Below are 22195 nucleotides of genomic sequence, written 5' to 3' on the forward strand. Positions count from 1 at the left end.
TGGCCCAATAACACGTTATTTATAGCAACTGCACTAATCTACAGTGCAAAAGGTCACATTCCAGATTATTACCATTGTAGAGCGTACTTCACGTAAAAAACTAAAAGCTTACTGCCTCACCGGTTGTGAGTTGCAATGTCTTTGCACAGAGATTCAACTCTTCTAATAGCCATGAGGCCTCCTCTATGTCATTTTACCTAATCCACAATTTCAACCGCCCAGCACCCAGGTGTTAGCTAAATATATTCATTTAAAACAAATAAACAGGAAAAATGCCACAGCACCAAAGATGTATGCAAATGTACAGAACGCAATATGGTATTTATTACCATTGTTTAGTGTGGGAGGGGTCTTGACGCACAGGAGGCGAAGCTTCGAGTGAGTCCTGATGCCCCAACTTTTCCATCAAAAATGCTAATAAATAGTATATTTGCTTAATGTGATGTTTATGTCATGTTTTATCATCTGAAATAGAGATAAACAAAGCTATCAAACCAGAACCAGGATACAAGAGTTTAATCCAAGCACAGATACAACAATTGCACTGGATAGGCTTCAGACAACAGCAGAGTTATTTTCCTCTATAACACCATCCATGAAATATGAGACCGTTGTTACACTGGACTACGGTAATAATAAGGAATTCATCCTTAGCACTCTGGGAATACATTTCCATATGTGTTATTATTAATGCGCTTGCTCTAAATAACGGGCTATATCTATATCTACATCTATAGCTATAGATATATATATTTCCTTTTGGTGATAGCCAGAAGGTAATTATAGTTCGGACCAAAGTTCCAATAGGAAAAGCGTTTTTTGCTTTGCCAACAACTTTGGCGCCGCTTGACAAATCTTCACGAAATGTTCACAAAACATTCACTTTTTGGTTCAGCTGCTGAGTTAAAAGTTTCGGGGTGATCTACCAAGCGGGGGCAAGTAAAAAGTGAGGTCCCAAAACATGTTTCCCCTACGTTAAGTTCCTGAGGTTATAATAGATAATAATGCTAGGGGGCTTCGTCCTCCCCCCACGCAGGCCCGGATACTGCTCCTCCCCGGGTACAATAATGAAGGGGGTCCGTTGCAGACCCCACAGGACCTCCACCTCCCCAGGGCTTACTTAATAAAAGAGGGGGCCCCCTCCTGGAGCCCTAGATGGCCTTTCGGACCACCTCCCACAGGGCCGGGTTTAGCAATGTCCACCCCCAGGACACTGCTGTTTACTATGGCTAGGCAGTTGCACTGCTCCTGCCATGTAATAGCAAACAGTGCTCTGCTTTGAGCAAGCACAAGCATTTTGCCCTCGCCTGCTAAAAGAGGAGTACTTTACTTTTAGACACTGGGAGCTACATATCAGCTGTTACCTGTATGTAAAAGCAATGCCGGCTCCTGCAGGAAGCGGGGAGCCGCCAGGGACTGCGGGGACTTTCAGGCTCCCCCGAGGTCCCCTACGAAGTGGCCAGGCCCTGGGAGATGGGGTCCCAGGGTCCAATATCGGCCCGGGGGCTTTACTATTTGGCTCATCATTTACCGCATCTGGCTTATCTGTGGACTCCTATTGCTGATCAGACACATTGGGTGGCATGGGAGCGGAATACTGCTAAGACTCTTGTGGGTTTAGGTATCTTGTACAAACCTCATGTCTTAGCAGCCCCACTTTGTCCTCTGAACATAAAGACTATGTGGGCACATGGAGCGATACGCACCAACTCTTGAGAGTGGATAGGACAGTTCATAAGGACGTGCCACTATGGAACAATGAGGGAATTACTGTTGATCAGCTGCCGATCAGATGGGCTCTATGGAAAAAAATGGGGAATTAAATTAATTGGAGATCTCCTTGATGGGGACTGGTTTTGTTCCTTTGAGTCATTGAAATCTGAACTTTTCCTTTCCCCAGTCACAGCTCTGAAAGTATTAGCAAGTGCAGCATTGTTTGAGAGGTAAACTAGGGCGAGATTCAATTGATCTCTCAGCTTCACAGATTGTGGATTGTCTTAGCTTGTGGGGATTTTCTAAGGGTGGTGTTTAATATGTACCACATACTTATTGACAATTTATACTCACGTGATACTTGTTTCGCTGCTTAATCCTACTGCCAGGAACAGTTAGGAGTGGAATATTCAGAGGGTGACTGGAAAGCAATCTTAGAGTACCAGGATTGCTCACTCAGAGAAGCGCGCTTAAAGTTTGCTTATTTTAAAATGTTTACATAATTTTTACTGGTCTCTATTCAAATTGTACAAAGCTCATCCAGTTCTCAATGTGGCTTGTTGGAGGTGTTCTAGCACAGCATTTGATTTTTATCAGATGACTTTAGTCATGCCCTGCATTAGATTCATATTGGCGTTATATATAGGAAACACCAAGTTCAACTGGTTTTACCCCTTTTGAGGAGTCAGACAAAATGGTTCTATATTATAACTGTCAATTTGGATAATACAACTGCCCACTCGCGTAGATGGAAGACGAAGCGCTTATGTGGCAAAGATTTGCATTTTGAGATATTGGCGTACACCACAGGTGCCCACGCATCAAGAATGGATAGCTCATCTTTATAGGCTTGCTATGTATGAACGCCGTATTTACAAGGTTCAGAATAAAATCCATGTGTTTATGAGGTTTGGGGTATTATTATTTTTTTGACTTTGTTGTCAATGACTGTCTTCCTGTGGCATGGGACTACTTCTTTGATCCATTTAATTGAGAAAGAGTTTGGAGTGCTTTCATTTTAGGATTAGAGTCTGAGATGATTTGTTTGAGGCTTGTGGCGTTGTAGGTTTGTTTGGTGCGAGTATGTTTTATGTGGGGGAGGGCTGCCCTAGGTATTGCTCAAACTGCTAGTTAAGCTGATGGCTCATCTGTTTCTTATTGGGGTTTCTTTTTATTTTAGACCCTCTTCTTTCTTATGATCCTATTCGGACCACATTTAGTCTACTTCTTTTGATAAAATTAGGGACTTTGTGGGGTACTTTATTATAGTTGTTTTTCATGTATTATGAAAATCACAAAGAAATATATCAAATGAGAATCCCATTGTAACCATAATAAATGGGTGGAGCTGGATCTAAATGGCCAAGAAGAGTATAGATAGTTGAAGACAGAGTATCCAATTACACCAACCATAGATTTTCTTCCTAAGGTACATAAAAAGATACAAAATCTGCCAGGTCGCCCAAATGTCAGCTCTACAGGTCCCATACTTGCGAATACATCAAGACTTGTTGACATCTTTCTCTTTCAATGTGTGACAGCGCTTCATCAAATCTGAGAGACTCAACAGACTTTCGTAATAAATCCATGAGATACCTTGGAAAACACCTATTAAATGGCAGCTATAGATGGGGTATCTTTATATAGATCTATTCAGCACTCTGATGGCCTCAATGAATGTAGATACTTCCTTAGAGATAGATCTGTGCTGTATGGAACACCTAAATATGCTCTTAGAAATGCTTAGATCTTAATTTTCAATGGCACCCATTACTTGAAAAAACAAGTAACAGTAATAGAAACTTCCTTTGCTACAATATATGAAATCTAATGATAGGTTGGTGGGAAGCAGAAGTTGTACGGACAGAGAAAAATCGAAATTTGCAGGAACATGTCAAATTGTGGACCAGTTTCATTGATGACTTGTTCATCATTTGGGGAGGAGATAAGAAAACTTTCGAAATGTGTAATTCCTCAACTTAATGAAAATAAATACAACTTGAAATTTACTCACACCATCTGTGTTGATAAAACTGATTTCTTTGGACATTGAAGTCTATATAAAGAATAATAGAATTTGTAGCAAACTTAATAGTAAAGCCACATTTTGCAACAGCATTCTGCACGCTACTAGTGGGTCACCCTAAATCCTTAAAATGGAGTGTGTCATTTGGAGAACTACTACATGCTAGGTGAAGAAATGGAAGATTTTGAATGCCAAGCTAAGGAATAATAGCATGCTTTTAACTGAGAGGGTACCTAATTTATGCTCTTCAGAATGCTTTACAAAGAGCTTAGGCTAAGACAAGGGAGTAATTATTAATGATCCAAAATAAGGAACTGAAAGAAGAATAATGTCAGATATATTATGGATTACAATACAGAGTATTCTGAACGTAGGAAAATTACAAGAAAGAATTGGAAAATTTTACAAATGGATGAATATCTCAAAGGAGTCTCAATGACCATCCACAAATTACCTACAGAAAAGAAGCTTCGAGTGACCATATGCCATCTTTAAAAGCTACAAAAACAAACTGGATTACTAAAGAAAAGATTGACGTCTGAAAATACACTCAATGTAAAGCCTGTGAATATGGGCGAACAAATTGGAATAGGAGATGTATAATAAACAGAAAAATCTAAGAATTAATTACATGTAAAAAAGATTACATTGTTTATGTGCTGAAATGTACATGTAATAAAAGTTATGTTGTCAGTATAACCAATAAAATCAAACTCAGGATTCCTCAGCACATGCCTGCAATAAGAGCCGAGATTTCTCGTACCCCATAGCAACCCTAAAGAATTAAGCTATTTTGGGATTAAATATATAAATAAAGAGAAGAGAGGAGGTAATTGTGAGTTAAAAATTAAAAAGAATAGAGTCAAGATAAATTATGCTAACAGGGACTGAAGCTCCTTTTGGTCATAACTTGGATGCAGAATTGCATGTCCACTTAAAAGAGAAAAGTATCAGGCATACGTAATGGACACCTTTACTTCTCTTTCTTGGAATGTGATTTTTGAGACTAATGGACAGATCAAATAAGAAAATATTTTTGGAAATATGAACTGAGGATAATTGGTACATAATGTTTTAGGATTATTCTGTGAAATGTGATCTATATTTACTGTTCAAAGCACTTTAGCATTATGTGAGTTGAGATCCGATTTGCACCCTAGCATTTAAAGCACTTCAGCATAGGCATATTTGGACTTTGAGAAAATAACATATGTGGCAGAATGTATTTGGAAAATGGTCTTTTATTTAACATCTCAGTAGCCAACAAAATAAAGGCTCTTGACTTGGTATTCTAGGACTTGTATATTAATTGAGGTTAAATATATTCATTGGCACTTTTAGCAGCATATAAGCTAAGTCCTAATATATACTTTAGTGCCTTAAATGCTTTAATATAGGTGCTTTTGACGTTTGGGAAATCATATACTTCAAATGATACAGCTGGAATGAGATGATTGGTTCAACTTATTTGTACTCAAGAAATTCTATGAAAAGTGCATGAAAAAAATAGTATTGTTATTGCACCAGCACTTTATTATACTCATTTAAGTGTCTTAATTTATTTCATTTCAAAAGGTCTTCAATCATTAACTTTGAGTAGTGATTGAGTGAAATGAGATAACCTTGTGACTTATAAGATTGTACAGGGCATGTTTCAAGTGAAAGAAAGGTTTGTTTGTGTTACACAGACTAGATGGTTTACCTCACCTATATGTAATACGAAAAAAGAAGAAATGGAAAAGTGAAAAGAAGGGAATGCAAAAGATTGATAACATAAGACTGTCTGCCTGGTCTAAGCTCCTTTTAGCCGTAATTTATGAGGGGATGTGTCATCCTATGTGGGAGACAAATAGAGGATAATGTACTTTACATTGATTATCTGAGTCTCCCAAATATACCTTTATTTCAAATCTTTTTGTTTGACAATTTTACTTTTCTTATTGCGTTTTGGGATATAACAAATGAAACAAACGTAAGAATTCTAACAATAATAATTAGAGAAAGCAGAGTTAAATGAAATCATTGTAATGGAGGCCGGAGATGGACCAAGTTTTGCATTTAAAGCATTCTAGTTGTTTTTAGAAACTGTGAAAGGACTTTGTTGCACTGCGACACTTTAAAGAGAATGTTTGTATCTATGAACTACAGTTCAGTTGAAGGTGGAATGCTGAAATGCGTTGGCAGTCTGATGCACGTTTTGCACTTGTGGTGAAGATCCCTAAAAATGACATTAAATAAAGTTGTGGCTCACATCGATTGTTGTGCTGCCTCTCTTTTTGACAAAAGCATTCGAAGGAGTTGATGTGAGCCATATACATATGATTCACCAAATCAGTTCCACTTACTGCACCCCGGATTGGGACGTTAATCTTTTGGTGGAATATATATAAATTATCCAAAGGTTACAGAGACGTTACAGTTGGGAAATGTAATTTAAAAAAATAATAAAATCACTGAAAAAAACAAAAGCTTGCAGCGACGTTATAGTTCGGCTCAGATTTCACTAGTACAAAACCAGAGAAATTCAGTCGTTATAGTTAGTGAGCTAACTCATAACTCAAGCCCCTGCAATGCACTGCTTATGACCTCACATATTACATCACTCATGACACAGTCAGTGACATCAGTGATGACATCACAGATTACATCATCTATTCGATGAGAAGCTGAAGTTCGCCCCATTGGTAGAGGAGAGGGCGAGGAGACTTGTCTCAGCAAATGGAGCCATTTCAAACTTTGCTCGCCGAATGGGAAGGTGGTCCCCTGAGCAGGTGTTGACTTTGTATAGATCAGTCAGCATCTCAAAAACCATTTACGGATCTGAAGTCTGGGGTTTCAGAGATGCTCAATTAATCCAAAGTGAGGAGGAGAAATTTTTTTAAAAACTGCTAAAACTTCCGCTGAGCACCTCCGCTGCAGTAACACACAATGAGCTGGGAATATCATATATATCAGACTTGATTAGACTGAGACCCATACTGGCCTGGATCAAAATTTGGCTAAATCCCAACGCAGAATTATCCAGACAGATTATCCAGGATTGTCTGACGAAAGATAAATGTCTCCAAATCCCCTGGCTGAAATATATTAAAGATACCCTGGGGGAAATAGATGAACAAAGATTATTTTTGGACCCATCCCTGGTGGATATATATACCAGCCACTCGGTACAAGGGCAATTGCTGGATAAATTTGGTGGCAGGAGGAGGGAGCTTGACTCTATTAAATCCTCCGTAGTTGCTCACTCGCTAGTCTCAAATCAAATTGGCATGGAACCCTACCTCTTTTTATTGTATAGTCAGCCTGAGAGGTTTTTAATGACTCGCTTTAGGCTCAATTTGTTGCACCACAATTTAGCTCATCCATCAGGGTTTACTCCAACAATTGAGCAGAAGGGTGCCTGCGGCTGCGACAATAGGTCTCCGCAGGACACCCTTCATTTTGTATTATTGTGTCCTTTTTTTAAAACACCTCGTCAAAGATTTTTAGTAGGGGTTCTAAAAGACTCAAAAATCACCCATGCCAAATCTGCTTTACTGTTTCTGCAAAGAGCCACTGAAATGCGAACCCTATGTGCTTATTATAACTTTTCTTAAAATTGCTTTCAAACTGAGAAACACTATGGGCTGTTGAAATTATTAGTAGGCAAGGGAGACATTTATTATGTGATGCGTGGCTTTTGTATCTCATTTGCACTTTGGTCCTACTATTCACAAAAACCCCTTTTTTTTAAAAAAGTGATGCCCCTTTACCTCCCTTTTTTAATGAAGTGTTGTTAAGAAAGTTTGTGATCATGTTTTTTACTGTGATGTATTTTCATGATGGTTTTTAACCTTCGAAATAAATAAACAAACTGAAAACATCATCTAGTGACTGAGTGTTTTTAAAAGTTTAGGAGTGTTAAAAATATATACCAAAATGTATTGGTCAATTAGTGGGTGTACGAGTGCCTGATTGGATGATTCAGTGGGTGGTTAACTAACTGTATAAGTGAGTGATTAGGTTTCTCAGTGAATGTATGTGTGAATGTCTGTACCTGTCTGTCAGTTGGTGTCTAAGTGGCTGTATGGGTGTGCGAGTGTCTATGTGAGATTCTGTAAAGTGATTGGTTGTCTGAGTACCTCTATGGTTTTCTGAGTGTTTCTGTGGTTAGGTGAAGGGGTGTGTGACTGCGTGACTGCCTGTATGGATGAGTGACTGAATAGGTTAGTGAATTTGTGTGTGAGAGGTTATATAGGAGTGAGTGTGTGTATGGCTATGGCATTGAGTGAGTGCATGTGTCAATGGTATATAGGTGTGTAACCAGGTAGGTGAAAGGAAGTATAGGTGAGTGATGGGGTATGTGAGTGACTGTATGGGCGATTGTGTGCTTGTGTCAGTGACTGTATAGGTGAGAATGTGTTAGTATCTGTATAATTGAGTGTGTGTGTGTACGTGTATGGGTGAGTAAGTGGCTGTGTTATTACATGTATGGGTGAGCAAGTAGGTGTGTGAATGACTGTATGAGTGGATATTACAGTGGCAGTATTAGTGAGTGGGTGTAGAAGTGGTTTAATGGGTAGTAAGTGGATGTGTGTGTTGATCTGTGAATCATGGAAGGGCTGTGTAAGGACTGGTATGGGTGTGCGAGCGGATTTGACAATGGTAGTGTGGAAGTTGGAGTGGGTGTATGAAAGGTTATTTGGGGTGTGAGTGGGTGATCAGATATTCTATTGATGAGGTATTCAGTGATGTCACTGACCATGTCATTGAGTGATATAATATGCAAAGTCATAAGCAGTGCATTGTTGGGACGCGAGTAATAGGTAGCTAACTAACTATAAAGGCTAAATTTCTCTGGTTTTGTAAGAGTGAAATCGGAGCTTAGCTATAACGTCACTGTAACCTTTGTTTTTTCAGTGAATTTCTATGGGTTTTTTCAACTGGTAATCATGCTTGCAGAGTGGTATAGAAAGGGGGCTGGGCCTCGGACCAGCTCTCAGGAATCCCGCTTTGTAGGACGCACCTGGAGGGTTTCTTAGCCCCCAGGATCCCTCAGGAGTGAAGTCAACTTCATCCCCCAATGATTAGTGCGTTTGAAGAGTGGTGGAGAAAGGGGGCGTGGTGTACAAAGACCTCTTACCAATCCTGCTGTGTGGGACTTACTGGAGATAACAGGAGTAGTTTTTTTTTTTTTATTGCACAGAGAAGATTGTTTCAGGTTACACAGCTTCTGGCCTACAACCCCCCCGGGCCGGCCGCGTCACAGGTATTACAGTCAACTCCACTTTATAAAGTACACAGCCTGGTGGCCAAAAACCCGGGGGCCCGGCGGCGTGTCGTGGATCTTGTGTTCTCATTACCTAGTATGGATCATAATATGCCAGCAACATCTAATATTCATGTGCATTTTTAACTTTTTCTCCCCCTAAAACAACCCTATAACTCCCCCCTTGAACCACCCATTCCCAACCCGTACCCGTAGCCTCACAAACGTTCCCCGCTCCTTTCCACGTTGACCATGTCTACCATAACCCGACCCGCTTCAGACCCCACATCTGATCGTATCTATGAGGTCGTTGGTAGACGGGCCCTGATGGTGGTCTGGTACCTCTTCTAAACTTTAGTGCAGTTTCCTTAGGCGCCTTCATGTGGTGTGTGGTCACCCTAGTGAACCCCCGCTGGTGTATCTCCCACTCCATCCACCCTCGCTACCCCCATGTCCCTTCCCCCGCTGGCACACCCAGACACGCTCCCGCACACCTCGCCTGCGCTAGGGCATTGGGCCACGTTGTGTATAGGGTCTGCCACCAGCCCGTGTGGAACGCTGTCTGTGGAACCCGCATCCTCAGATTGCCGCCCCTGCAAGTAGGTTTTGTATAGGGCCCAGAAGTTTTTCGGGCGGCTCTTCGGAGGTAACAGTTCACTGTACGTCTCCGCCTGCGCACTACAGTGCAGCATGTCCCGAGCCCATCTGGCCTTAGTCGGCAGGGGGCCTCGCATCCAACACTGGGCCACTACTCTCCTGGCCATTAACATCCCCATGTCTGTGAGTCTGCGTATCGCCCCCCCGGGAGCCCTCTTGATTTGCCTATGAGTGCTATCCCCGGATCGATGTCCAAGTCTACCTCCAGTATTCTGCTCATCTCAGCAAATATTTCTCGCCAGAACTTCTGTATACCCGGGCACTCCCATGACAGGTGCAGGAAGTCAGAATCTGCTGCCCGGCAGCGCTCGCAGTGAGCTTCCGGTCGCAGCCCATAACGATGGAGTCGCGCTGGGGTGTAATACACCCTTTGGAGGAATTTAAAATGTATGAGCCGATGTTTCCCATTTAGGGAAATAAGTTTCGTGCTGTCACAGCAGTAGCGCCACGTCGCGTCGTCCAGCGTGGTTCCTAAATCTCTCTGCCACTCCAGCCGAGCTTTCATGAGCTGGAGCCCCCCATGTGATCTAGCTATGCTGTAGAGGTTTGTCAATAGCTTCTTTGGGTCTTTGTGTGTGATTACGTACGATAATTCTGGGACTTCCGGAGGCTCCGCCATGTCTGGACCCAGAAGTTTGGAGAGGGCTCTCCGAGTTCTATGGAAGTGTAATCTTTGGAGAAGCGGAGGCTCAGCTCCAACTTCCCGAGTTTGGTCCCAGGTTTTGGCAGTGCCATCTATGAACAGGTCGCCCGCCTTGCTCAGCCCTAATTTTGTTAGTTCCTGTGTGACCGCTTTGTCCGCCAAGGGAGGGAGCCAGCGCATCCATTCTATTGGCATCTCCGGCGAATAAATCACCGCCCCTCCCTGGCGAAATAGGAGTGAGTGCCAGGCGTGATTGGTGGAGGAGATGGAATCTAGAATGCCTGTCCGACGGTCCTGTGGTTGGCAGATCGTTGCCGGGAGCGGTATTGGATGGGCGAATAATCGTTCCATCCTGACATGTGGGATTTGTTTGTCGCCATGTACCCAAGTGTGTAGGTGCGACGCTTGGGCCACCCTGTAGTACAACTCGAGGTCCGGCGCCGCCAATCCCCCCTTGGCCGTACGGGAGGGTGAGCGTTGTCCACTTGACTCTCGGCTGTTTCCCTGCCCATGCCAGTTTTATCATCAAGCTGGTCAAGCGGTGAAAGAAGGCCTTAGAGAGTACAATTGGTAATGCGCTAAAAAGGAACAGAAATCTCAGTAGTACTATCATCTTCATTATGGCGATGCGGCCAAGCAGGGTGAGGGGTAGTTTGCACCATATCTCTATATCATCCTCCAGCTTACTGACCGCCCTCCCATAGTTCTGTCCGATCAGCTGATCTGGGTCCGTGTGTATCTGGATACCCAAGTATCTAATCGGGTCTTCCGTCCACTGGGTTGGGTACTCTGTTTCCACTCGTGTGGTCACCGGAGTGAGTGGCAGCACCACCGATTTCGCCCAGTTAACTTTGAGTCCCGATAGTGCACCAAACCGAATCACCTCTCAGAAGGGGGGGGGGGGAGCGTAGTAGCAGGGTCATGGGCATACAGCAACGTATCGTCCGCATACATAGACACAACAATTTTGTACGTGGGGAACCGAACCCCCTCGTGGCTATGGTATTCTCTGAGCGCACATGCGAGAGGCTCTGCGGCGAGTGCATACAGTAAAGGGGATAAAGGGCATCCCTGACAGGTGCCCCGACCTATGAAAAAAGGGCGGGAGATCGCATTACCCACACGGACCCTAGCCGAGGGGCCGTCGTATAGCGCTCCTATCATTTGGATGAAGGGTTCGCCAAGTCCCATACGGCGTAATACCTGAAGGAGGAATGGCCACTCGACAGAGTCGAATGACTTCTCCATGTCTAAGAAGAGCACCACTGCTGGTGTATCCTGCTTTACATGTTGTATGGTACCCAGCACCGTCCTTATGTTGTAAGTCAGGTTTCTGGATGGGATAAATCCCGCATGCTCTGGGGTCACTAAATCAGGAGCCAGCAGCGCAAGTCTATTCGCAAGTACCTTGGCGTAGAGCTTGGCGTCGACGTTTAGCAACGATATTGGGCGGTACGAGCTACAGTAGTCGTGTGGCTTACCCGGCTTCAGAATGGTAACTATCATCGCCTCTCTCATGGAGCTAGGCATGGTGCCTTGTACACTTATGTCCCCCAGAAGGGTATGGATGTGCGCCAACAATTGTTCATGAAACGCTTGATAGAATTCGACTGATATCCCGTCGATGCCTGGCGCACTGCCTGATCTCATGGAGGCCAGCGCGTCTCTGATTTCGTCAATCTGCATGGGGCACATCAGGAATTCCCTATCGGAGTTCGGGAGGAACGGGAGTCGTATGTGCTCTAGATAGTCCATAATGTCGGCGGACATGTCGCCGCTCTTGGAAGAATATAGCTCCGAGTAATAGTCTCTGAAGGTTGCTGCAATTTCCGCCTCATCTGTAACCCTATCTCCGTCCGAGGTTTGTAAGTCGGAGATTAACGCCTTTCTCCTTTGGCCTTTGATGACATTGGCCAAAACTGAGCCCAGTCTCTCCCCCTCGCCATAGGTGCGGGCTGTGGCGTACTTGCCTAAGTGTTGTACCTCTCTATCTGCGGCTTCGTGGTACTCCACCGGAAGGCGCTTAATGTCATCCTCTGTGGCGTCGTCCGGGCTAGTACGAACCCGTGCCTCAAGCGATTGCAATCGTAGCTCAAGATCTGCTAAGGTGGCCCTGATAGACTTTAGGACACTGGAGTGCTTGGACATCGCTATACCTCTAATATAAACTTTGAACGCTTCCCAAATTGTTTGGAAGTCCTCCACCGACCCCAAATTTTTCTCGAAAAACACGTCAATCGCTTCCGCCAACTCACTGCGGAAGAGCGGGTCCAGCAGGGAGTATGGCGGGAAGCGCCATGTAAACGGTGTGTATCCCTTTACTGGGGTATCTAAAGTTAGCAGAATGGGGGAGTGGTCCGAAAGAGTGCGCGGGAGTACCTTGCAATGCCTAATAGCTCGGTTGATTCCAGCTGTGACAAACCAGTAGTCAATTCTTGTATGTATGTCGTGAAATGCAGAGTAGTGTGTAAACCCACCCCTCCCCTCATTTCTGTACCTCCACGCATCGGTCATATCCAGCATCACCAACTTTGCCGTGAGCGATTGTGCAGCAGCGGAGGGCCGACGGGGGGGACCCGATGATCTGTCTATGTCTGGGTTTAGTGTCAAATTAAAGTCCCCACCCCACAGTATGTGCGGATTGTCGTCTCTGGCTATCTCACCGGCTAGGGTGTCAAAGAAATCAGGGGAATCGTAATTGGGGCCGTATGTGTTAACTACCAGCAGGTCCCGTCCCCGCCCCTTACAGGACGCTATGACGTACCGACCCTCTGTGTCGACACCTACTGTCTGTATCAGAAAGCCCGATTTTGGGTTTACCCAGGTGAGGACCCCCCGAGCGTGTGAGGTGAACCCAGCCGCCGCTATATGCCCCGCCAAACTCCTAGTGTGCAGCATGTTGCTCGTAAGTGGGAGGTGCGTTTCTTGCAAGAGAGCAATATCGATATTGTGGTGCCTGAGATAACATAACACCTTCCTGAGCTTCCTGTGATCATTGAGCCCCCTTACATTCCACGTGAGGACGTGTATCGCTGTGGGCCGCTCATCAGCCCGTTCACCACCTACTCCAGCCATAAGGACGCTGCACAGTTTGTAATGTCATAATCGGATATGTAGGACAGACTATAGTGCAGGCAATCAAGCATTCGTAGCAAGCACATTGTGTTTTGTGAGGCAAGGCGTAATGGAACAAAACAGAACAACCCGTACCCTCCCAAAGAACATGCAATAAGCAAGCAAAATACCCACCTCAACCTCCCAAACCCCACCCACAGCAGACCAACCCCAATTCGGCCTAGCATGCAAACCCCCCCCCCCCCCCCCCCCCCCCCCTGCTCCCTCCCAAAACAGACTCTCAAATTACCCCTCAGACTGCGGGAGCAGTCTAACTTGCTGAAAGCGCTAGGGCAGAGGTTGCCAAGGTAGCAAATACAGTTCCAAGAAAATGAAGCTTAAACTCCAGCACCAGCCCCCCGCCTCAGCCTCTTAACATAATATCCATATGTGCCCAAAAGCCTATCCTATACATTCCCCAGAAAGTAGAACCCAGCGCATAGGGAACGCTACACCAGTTGTGTCTTTGGGTGAATCTCTATATCTGGTCTCTAATACTGTGCGCCCTTCACGGAGCCCAAACCTACTACAATTGCAAGTGAGGTGGATATAATGGAAAGTTCTCACCCATAGTCCAGATTACTGGTAGTTCCGGAGCGTAGTGTAGACCCACTGGCCCATGCTGCGCCTACAACCGTCCTTTCTTCATTGACCTATCTGCCCAAGGAGCACCTCCCATAGTCCCTGGTGCGCTCCCCAGGTCGCTCCCAGAGGAAGGACAAGTCTCCAGCGAAGAATGCAGAACGGCCATTGCTCTATTCCTGCTCGTCTAGATGACAGTTGTTGTCCTGTTCTTGCTCCCGACGCTTAGGACTATGTCTCTGTTCTTTAGACCACACCTTAAGCGACTTTTGAAGTTCCTTCGGGTCTGTGAAAAAGTGTGAGTGCCCCTGGCGATTGATCCGAAGTTTAGCTGGGTATAACATAGCGTAGTCCAGACCCATGTCCCGCAATTGCTGCTTGTATGGTGCAAAGTGGCGTCGCTCCTCCTGAACGTTCGCCGTGAAGTCGGGGTATAGCGAGAAATCCATCCCCTCGAACTGCAGCTTCCCTTTTTCCCTCGCCAACCGCAGTGCTGTATCTCTATCTCGGTAGTTGAGCAGTTTTGCAATTATGGGTCTCGGGGGGGCTCCCGGGCGCGGGCTAGGACCCAGCGAACGATGCGCCCTCTCCACTATGAACATGTGCGAGAACACTTCTTCCCCCAGCAGCGTAGTCAGCAGCTTCTCCACAAACAGCTCCATTTTACCAGTATGGGTCGTCTCCGCAATTCCCGTAATTCTAATGTTGGAACGTCTTGAGCGCGCTTCCAAATCTTCCGATTTGTCTTGTATCACCTGGAGCAGTTTGTTGAGTTGCGTACGGTCCTTATCCAGCTCAGTTTGCGCTTCTTCCACCTCAGTCAATCGCCTCTCCGACATGTCCAGACGCTCCGCGTGTTTATCCACCCTCTCTGACATGCGGTCCATACGGTAAGTTAGTGCGTCAATTTTAGATCCTATCGACGCCATGCTGTCTTGCAGGCCTTTTTACATCGTGACTAGCAGGTCTTTAATGTCAGAGTAGACTGAGGCTTCCAATCCTCTGGGCTGTTGCGATGATTCCGGATTTGGAGGGGTCGGGGGTCCTGCGTTCTCGATTTCCGTTGCTCGAAAACTAGTTTCATCTGGGTTTTATCGCCCTTACCCATCGTGGTGGCTCGCAGATAGATCTATCCGGCCAGAGTATGGGCCCACCGCAGCTGCTAGAGTCTGGAAAGTCTGGCGGGCAGGGTGGACGGGATAGAGACCAAACGCAGAGCCGCCGCTAACAGTAGTGTACTCCCACCTACTTCCCTCAAGCACACCGTCAGGAAGACTTTTGAAGCAATGGGTGTCCGACGTTGACGCTGCCTCGATACTCCGGATGCGGGGTAAACAGTCCTGTCGGTCACCCCAGAACTGGTCCGCCGTAGGGCCCCCCTCCGCCGGAGCTCCTTCGTGTCAAATGGTAGGGCTTGTGCTAGCCCCTGCTCCAGCTTCTAACCAGATGCTACTCCCTTGCCTCGCACATAGGTGGGCGCGTCACCTCACCTGTCTCTGCTGGTCGTGTGCTACATGCAACGACACTGTCCCTATGGAAATATACGCCAATGGGCGGCACGACCCACCGTAGGATACGCAGTTGGTTGCCCGGGCTCTTCAGTATAGGTCCATGGTCAATTTAACGGTGCCCTCTGGCGGAGGTCTGGGACCCCCGCCGGTCCACACCCTGCCGAGATGTTCACTCCACAGCACCGGCCAATTCAATCCCAGGTCCGCGGGGCAGTGAGGCGGCAGCTCCCCCCTCGTGCTCGTAGCTCCCAATGGGCCTGTGTGCTTGTGACCAGGCCTTCACCCGTGTATGGTGTCTGGTACTCTGAGGTGTGTCACCCCTACTGTCACAGGGGCACCTGTGGAGCCGCGGGTCCTGCTGCTGTCTCGAGCAGTCCGTGTGGGGGCCTCGTGTCTTTTGCTTGGTGTTCTAGGCCCAACCGGGCCTGCACTTGGTGTTTCTGACTAGGTCCAGGCCCTCCGCTGCCTTTGTAGGGTTTTCTACATGCTCCTCACCTCTGGAGCGACCGCCGCTCTGTAGACCGATGGCAGAGTACTCGGCGCGAGAGGCTCTTCAGGTGTCGATTTTCACCTCCATCGGAGGTCCGGAGCAGACCCTGCCTCGGCGGCCGCACGTCAGACAACGCACGCCGGCCAGATGGCTAGGCGAGTCCGGTGCTTGCGGCCTGGTCCGCCGGGAGTCCCCGAGGCTCCTAAAGTCAAATAATTCCGCCGATTTCAGGGCTCCAGCGGTAGCGAGCTCCCGTGTCAGTTCTCTGCAGCAGACTTGGCGCTCTCGGAGTTTGGGCACAGCTGGAACAGGATGTATGATGAATAATGCGAGGCTTCGGCCCGGAGCTCGAGGCTGGCGCGTCTTACATCGGCGCTTGCCAAGCTCCGCCCATGATAACAGGAGTAGTTGGCCCCCAAGAACATCCTTGGGAGCCAACTACCCATCCTCTTACCTCCAGTAAGTCCCACACAACAAGATTCCTGAAACCTCGTAGGAGGCCACACCCCCTTTGTCAACCACTCTGCAAACGTGCCTATTGGTGCACTACTAGTAGGGGGATTAAGTCCCCTTGGCTATTGAGGGTCCTTTGGGCCATCTACCTCTTTTGTTACCTCCAGCAAGTCCCACACTGTTGGTTTGCTGGGAGATTTTCTGTGGCCACGCCCTCTTTCTCCACCACTCTGCAAACGCACCTCCTGGTGCACTGCTGCTTGGGGGAAGAAGTCCACTTTAGACCTGGGGTTCTCAGGAGGCAAGGAGATCTCATCTCCCCACCAGCGTGTGCCCAGAGGAACGTTTGCAGAGTGGTTGAGAAAGGTGTCATGGCTTCCGACCACCTCTCAGCATTCCCACTGTGTGGGCTTCTGAAGGGCTTATTGGCCCCCAAGGACCCTCAGCATCCAAGGGGAATTCATCCCCCAACCAGTAGTGCACCAGGAGGCACGTTTGCAGAGTGGTGGAGAAAGGGAGTGGGGCCTGAGGTAAGTTGCAGGTTTTACTTTATTTTTCTATTTATTTTTAGGAAGGGGGAGCACGTGCCCCCCCCCCTCCCTCGCAGTTTTCGGCCCTGGGGCCTGACCTTTTATAAAAAAAAATATTTTGCATAATTCACAGGGAGGGGAGCAGAGCATCCCCCCCCCCCCCCCCCCATACACCTCCCGGGCCATTTTCAGCCCCGGGGACCCCACACCCCTAGGCCTGCTGCTTTTTTTTAATTTTATTTTTTTAACATGGATGGGGTGGCTGATTTTGGACCCCGGGAACCCCATCCCCTGGTCCCAGCCTGTAGTGTGGGTGCTTTAGTCCCATCCAGGGGACCTACATTTAAAATGTTGGGGACTGCAGGGTGAGCCTTAAGGCCCTCGCAGTCCCTGCCAGCTCCCCACCTCCTCCGGGAGCTGGCATTGCTTTGAGATCCAGGGAATTGCTGAACATACAGCTCCCTGGATCCCAAAGCAATGTCCGTTTCCCTGTTTGCTTAATAGTGGGCAGGGAAGCAGGCACTTGCTCTGCTTTCAACAAGAGAGAGCATTTTCTGCTCTCACTTGCGGAAAGCAGAGCACTTGTTTGCTATGGTTTGATGGGAGAGGTACTTCCGCCAAGCAATAGTAAACTGCAATGTCCCAGGGGTGGGCACACCGGGACATTGCTGGAGCCAGCCCTGGGGGTGGCGGTCCTCAGGGATATGAAGGACTCCAGGAGGAGGGCAGCGTTGCTCCCCTCCTTTCTTTGTTTAAGCCCCGGGGAGGTGGTGGTCTCCGGGGCAGCAGAGGGCCAGAGAACCCCCACATTAATATGATATGTAGCCGCAGGAGGTGGAGGTCCCCGGGCTGGGTGGGGCTTGTGGCCCCCTGCATCACTGTAAAATATTTAATTTGCCCTGGGAGGTGGCGGTCCCTTGTGCGTGGGCATTGCTGCTAGGGCTTCCCCACAAATATTCAAGAATGCACCGGGTAGGTGGCAGTCCCTGGGGGTTTAGAGATTCTAAGAGGGGGGCCCCCATGTACCCCTCCTACATATTGAAACTTGTCCCTGGGACCTGGCCTGTCCAGGGGCCTAAATTGAATGAAACGTGGGAGAGCGCGCTTTGTTTTTTTTATTTTTTATTTTGGTCTGGAGTTGTGAAATGCTTTTTTGGCCATGGGGAGTCCCTGTGGGACCCTCCCATCCCCCCTCCCCGAGGCCTAGGGGGTTGGGGTGTTTCTACCCTGCACCCTTTTCTTTTTACGTTTAGTTTTCGGATTTGATTCAACAGAGTCACAAGATGGCTACCAACACTTCCTGGTTTGTAGTGTTGGCAGCCATTAAGAACTCGGGCACGAGAACAGGAGGGGTTGCGGATTCACTGTGGCCTTAGTTGTATATCTTAAAAATCTTTACATTTCCCAGCAACTACTGAACGAATTTAGACCATTTAACAAAGAGTGCTTTCTGGACCAAGTGCTACTTTCTGTCAAATTTGGTGCGATTCTTTTCAGTAGTTCGGACTGTAGCAGTGTCTAAATTTTTCTATGGAAATTAAGATGGAGAAAAAGCGTTTTGGGACTCCCCCTTTTTTCTCAGCCCCCGCTTGACGGATCACCACCAAATTTTCAAGACAGCAGCTGAAGTGACTAGTGAATCAGTTTTGAAAATTTGGTGAGTACTCGTCAAATGACACCAACGTTCTTGGCAAATGAAAAACCTTCTTCCTATGACAATTACATCATAACAATAACTACCTACGGGCAAACGCCGGTAGATAATGGGCCAGATGCATCAAGCTAAAAACCGGTCGCAAAGGGTCAGATTCTCAGAATCTGCCCCTTTGCGACCGGTATTTTTGCATTTGGGATGCATCATCCCAAATGCAAAAATCGGTAATAGAGAATTCGCTAAATTGCGATTGTTTGCATTTAAGGAATCCCAAATTGAGAGTCCTTAAACGCAATGCATGAAAGTTTCAAAAATAGCGAATTTGCTAATAGGGCACCCAAATTACCACGAAGTACAACTTCATGGTAATTTGCAAAAACTTTGAAAAAAGCACTTAGTGCATTTTTCAAAGTTTCATGTTGCACACACACATGCCCTAAGGGCATGTGTGTGCGCAACATATGAGCACAGATGAAATTCAGGGGTGCAACAGGGTGTCCTTTGGACACCCCTGCACCCTTGAACTCGCAATCTCAATTTGCGAATCGCTAATTGCGATTCGCAAATTGAGATTGTCTTCCCATTCATTCCTATGGGCCTCTAGGCCCATAGGAATGAATGGGGAGGTATTCATTAATTGCGACTCGCAATTAAGGAATTCTAAGGGATCGCTATTTTTGTAGTGATTACTTGCTGCATTCCATTTTGCTATTCCTTATTAGCGATTCCTTATTTTTCGCTAATAAGGAATCGCAAAATGGATGCTTGATGCATCTGGCCCAATATCTTTCTATCTCGCCATCACCCTAAACTAAATCTGATCGCAGAGCAAAAGTTGGAAACTGCTGTAGTATAAATCGGACGGGGACTGGCGGTGGTGTGTGCTAAGGGGGATGGGATAGCGTGGAGCCTGCTACAATGCTGGTCATGCCTTATGTGTTGTTTGAGAGAGAAAGTGCACTCCTGCTGCATGTGCAGCAGTGCATGTATGTGTCTGAACTGTACCAGCACTGCTACAGTGCTCTGAGGCAGGGAGCTTACACCAATGCAGCCTGTGATGTATTTTACCTGTGTGTATTAGTGAATATTGATAAAGCCGCTTCACTATTCAAAAGTCAAAACAATTGGCGTGGCCAATTCGTGCCTTTTCCCTTGGTAGCATTCGTCTTTCACATGTCTTACACCATTCTGCCACCTTGTGGTGTAATCTGGAACAACATGCTCTGTTATTGGCGAGCGTGTTTGTTACCACACATGCCTTCAAGTGACACTGGGTGTGATGCATGAGAGACTATAAAAGACACCAAACTAGTGTTCCTGCAGTTTCAGAGGTTTACGTGTTGTCGAGACGTCAGAGCAGGAAGCCTAGAAAGATGGTTTTAAAAAGGGTGTCAAAGTAGTTGTCCCACCGGGAGTTCAGTATGCCTGGGCATCTGAATCCAGAGTATAACGAGAGATTAAACCAAGTACAGATCTCCTGTTTGATACATGGAAATGATATGCAAATGATAGACAATTTCATATAGCTTGCTTTCTTTATCTTATTTATGATTCGGCAAAGTAAGCTATGTAAAGTTGTCCATCTTATTTCTGAATGCACTCGAAGACTTCTAGCCACGAGTTAATGCGCCGGATGGCAGCACATAACAATCTACTGAAAATCCCTGCTTTCACCCAGCTTTGCCATTTACAGTTGGCACAAATGCAACAATAAGCTGCTATAATGCCCCCAAAACACCTGGTGCAACCGGCCAGTACAGGATTCCATTCCGGCATCAAGAGTCTACGCTGGTGACGTGGGAGGCGGAAGTCATAATGGCAGTGACACCGACAAGCTGAGGATTCCAAAGTCTGAAAAAACACTGGGCAGAAATGGATGATGACGTTCAAGTACAATGTTAACCGTATGGACATCAGCAGACTGCCCAGGTAGAGGAAATAACTAAACAACATTTACCTTATAAAAAAATATTTGATGTTCCATTTACACCCATGTCTAAATTCAAAGGAGAATCTAATCATGGGTAAAATAATTCAAGGTCCAATGACAAAGAGATTAAGAAGCTATTCAACTCACAAGAAAGATAATTGGTTTTTTTTTTAAAAAAACACATACACAAGAGAAACCTGACCAATGGTTCCGAAAAACATGCATGCTTCACAAGTGCAATAAGCATAAGGGGGTCTGCTTTATCTTCTATAATACATATTTTGTGGAAACACATTTCGTGCCTGGGCAATGTCAAATGCACATTCCTCAATTGTCATTGGTGCGTTACCCCATGGCCTTTGTCCTTGCACCAGATTAGTATTACTGGCGCGTGGGCACTAGCAAACGCTCTCTCTGGCTTAGAGGAAAGAGCAGTGTTTAGAATAACCCTGGGCGGAGTTCGCGGAGTTGAGCTACAAGAAGCGCAAAAAAAACTACGTGGAGCTCCGCAAGCGGCAGAGTTCCACAGAAACATGCAATTTGCGGTGATTGCACAGAGTGGATGCGTGTTCCTACTGAGCAATCATTGCGAACGACAACTTGCACAGTGCAAGCGGTCTCTTCTTTCTCTTTTCTGCAGCTCGAGTAGATATTTACCCGAGAGGCAGCTTTCTCAGCGCAAACAAGCAGTTTCTCATTGTGAGCGGTTGCGAGCATAAGCGACCACTCGAACTGAGAAACCTGACCGCCCGAGTTGAGAAATCTCGCCGGGATGTTTATTTTCCACGCTCGTGCTTGCCAACTTGATGTTGACGATAGCGAACGAGGAAAAATCTCGCCGGGAGGCTGGGAGAAAAAACTCCGCTCCAGGAAGCAGAGTTTTTCAGAACTCCGCGAGCTCTGGTTAACGTGGAGTGCGGGAAACTCCGCACACTCCGCGAGCAAAGCGGAGTTCACCGCCGAGGCTTAGTTTAGAAGCTGCAGCTCCATCTCGGACTGACGCACGTGAGCTCACAGCAGGAGAAGCTGCAGTGGGAATAGCCTTTCTCTGAGCTGCCTCTACCCCCTGGAAAACTCTCTGTGAAGAAATGAGGACCGAACGTGCACTTCAACTCTTCCGCCGACGCCTAAAGACTCCTCTGGTCGGACGGTCCCTCACCCGCAGACTCAACTGTAAAGAAGTGCTGGGGGCTTTAGTGGCACTCTTGTCTACATACAACATGGTTACTTGTGTACTTACATTCTCTCTCCTAATTTACGTCGAAATTGTAATCCAATCCCAACCATCCTCCAATGCCAGAGTTACCTTTTCTCCTTTACCTCCCCCTTCTACCTTTCCTCTCTCTCTCTGTTTCTTCTCCTACCTCCAATCTTCCACCCTTCCTATGCATTCCAACTCTTTCCCCTCCTCAATAATCTCTCCCTTCCTCTTCCCCCATTGTTCTATCTCATCTCTCCAACTTCTCGGTCCCCTTCTCCCTTCCAATTTACCAGATAACATCTTCTACATTGTTTTCCTTTCCCTCACCCCTCTTTTTCCTTCCCCTTGTACCATCCTTTTGTAATATTTCACTAATAATTCCCAACAGCATACGTGTATTTCTTCCTGCATTTTTCGATTATCTATTCTCTATTACTAGTAGA

At 46.5% G+C, this 22195-nt stretch overlaps 1 protein-coding gene across 1 annotated transcript in view; it reads right to left on the reverse strand.

Moving 5' to 3' along the window:
- The window catches only part of AP5Z1 (adaptor related protein complex 5 subunit zeta 1), a 130719-nt gene that overhangs the window by 61395 nt on the left and 47129 nt on the right, over positions 1 to 22195 (reverse strand). The gene's annotated exons all lie outside the window — the stretch shown is intronic.

The sequence above is a fragment of the Lissotriton vulgaris genome, chromosome 10 (assembly GCF_964263255.1).
Source record: "Lissotriton vulgaris chromosome 10, aLisVul1.2, whole genome shotgun sequence".
Lineage (NCBI taxonomy): Eukaryota > Metazoa > Chordata > Amphibia > Caudata > Salamandridae > Lissotriton > Lissotriton vulgaris.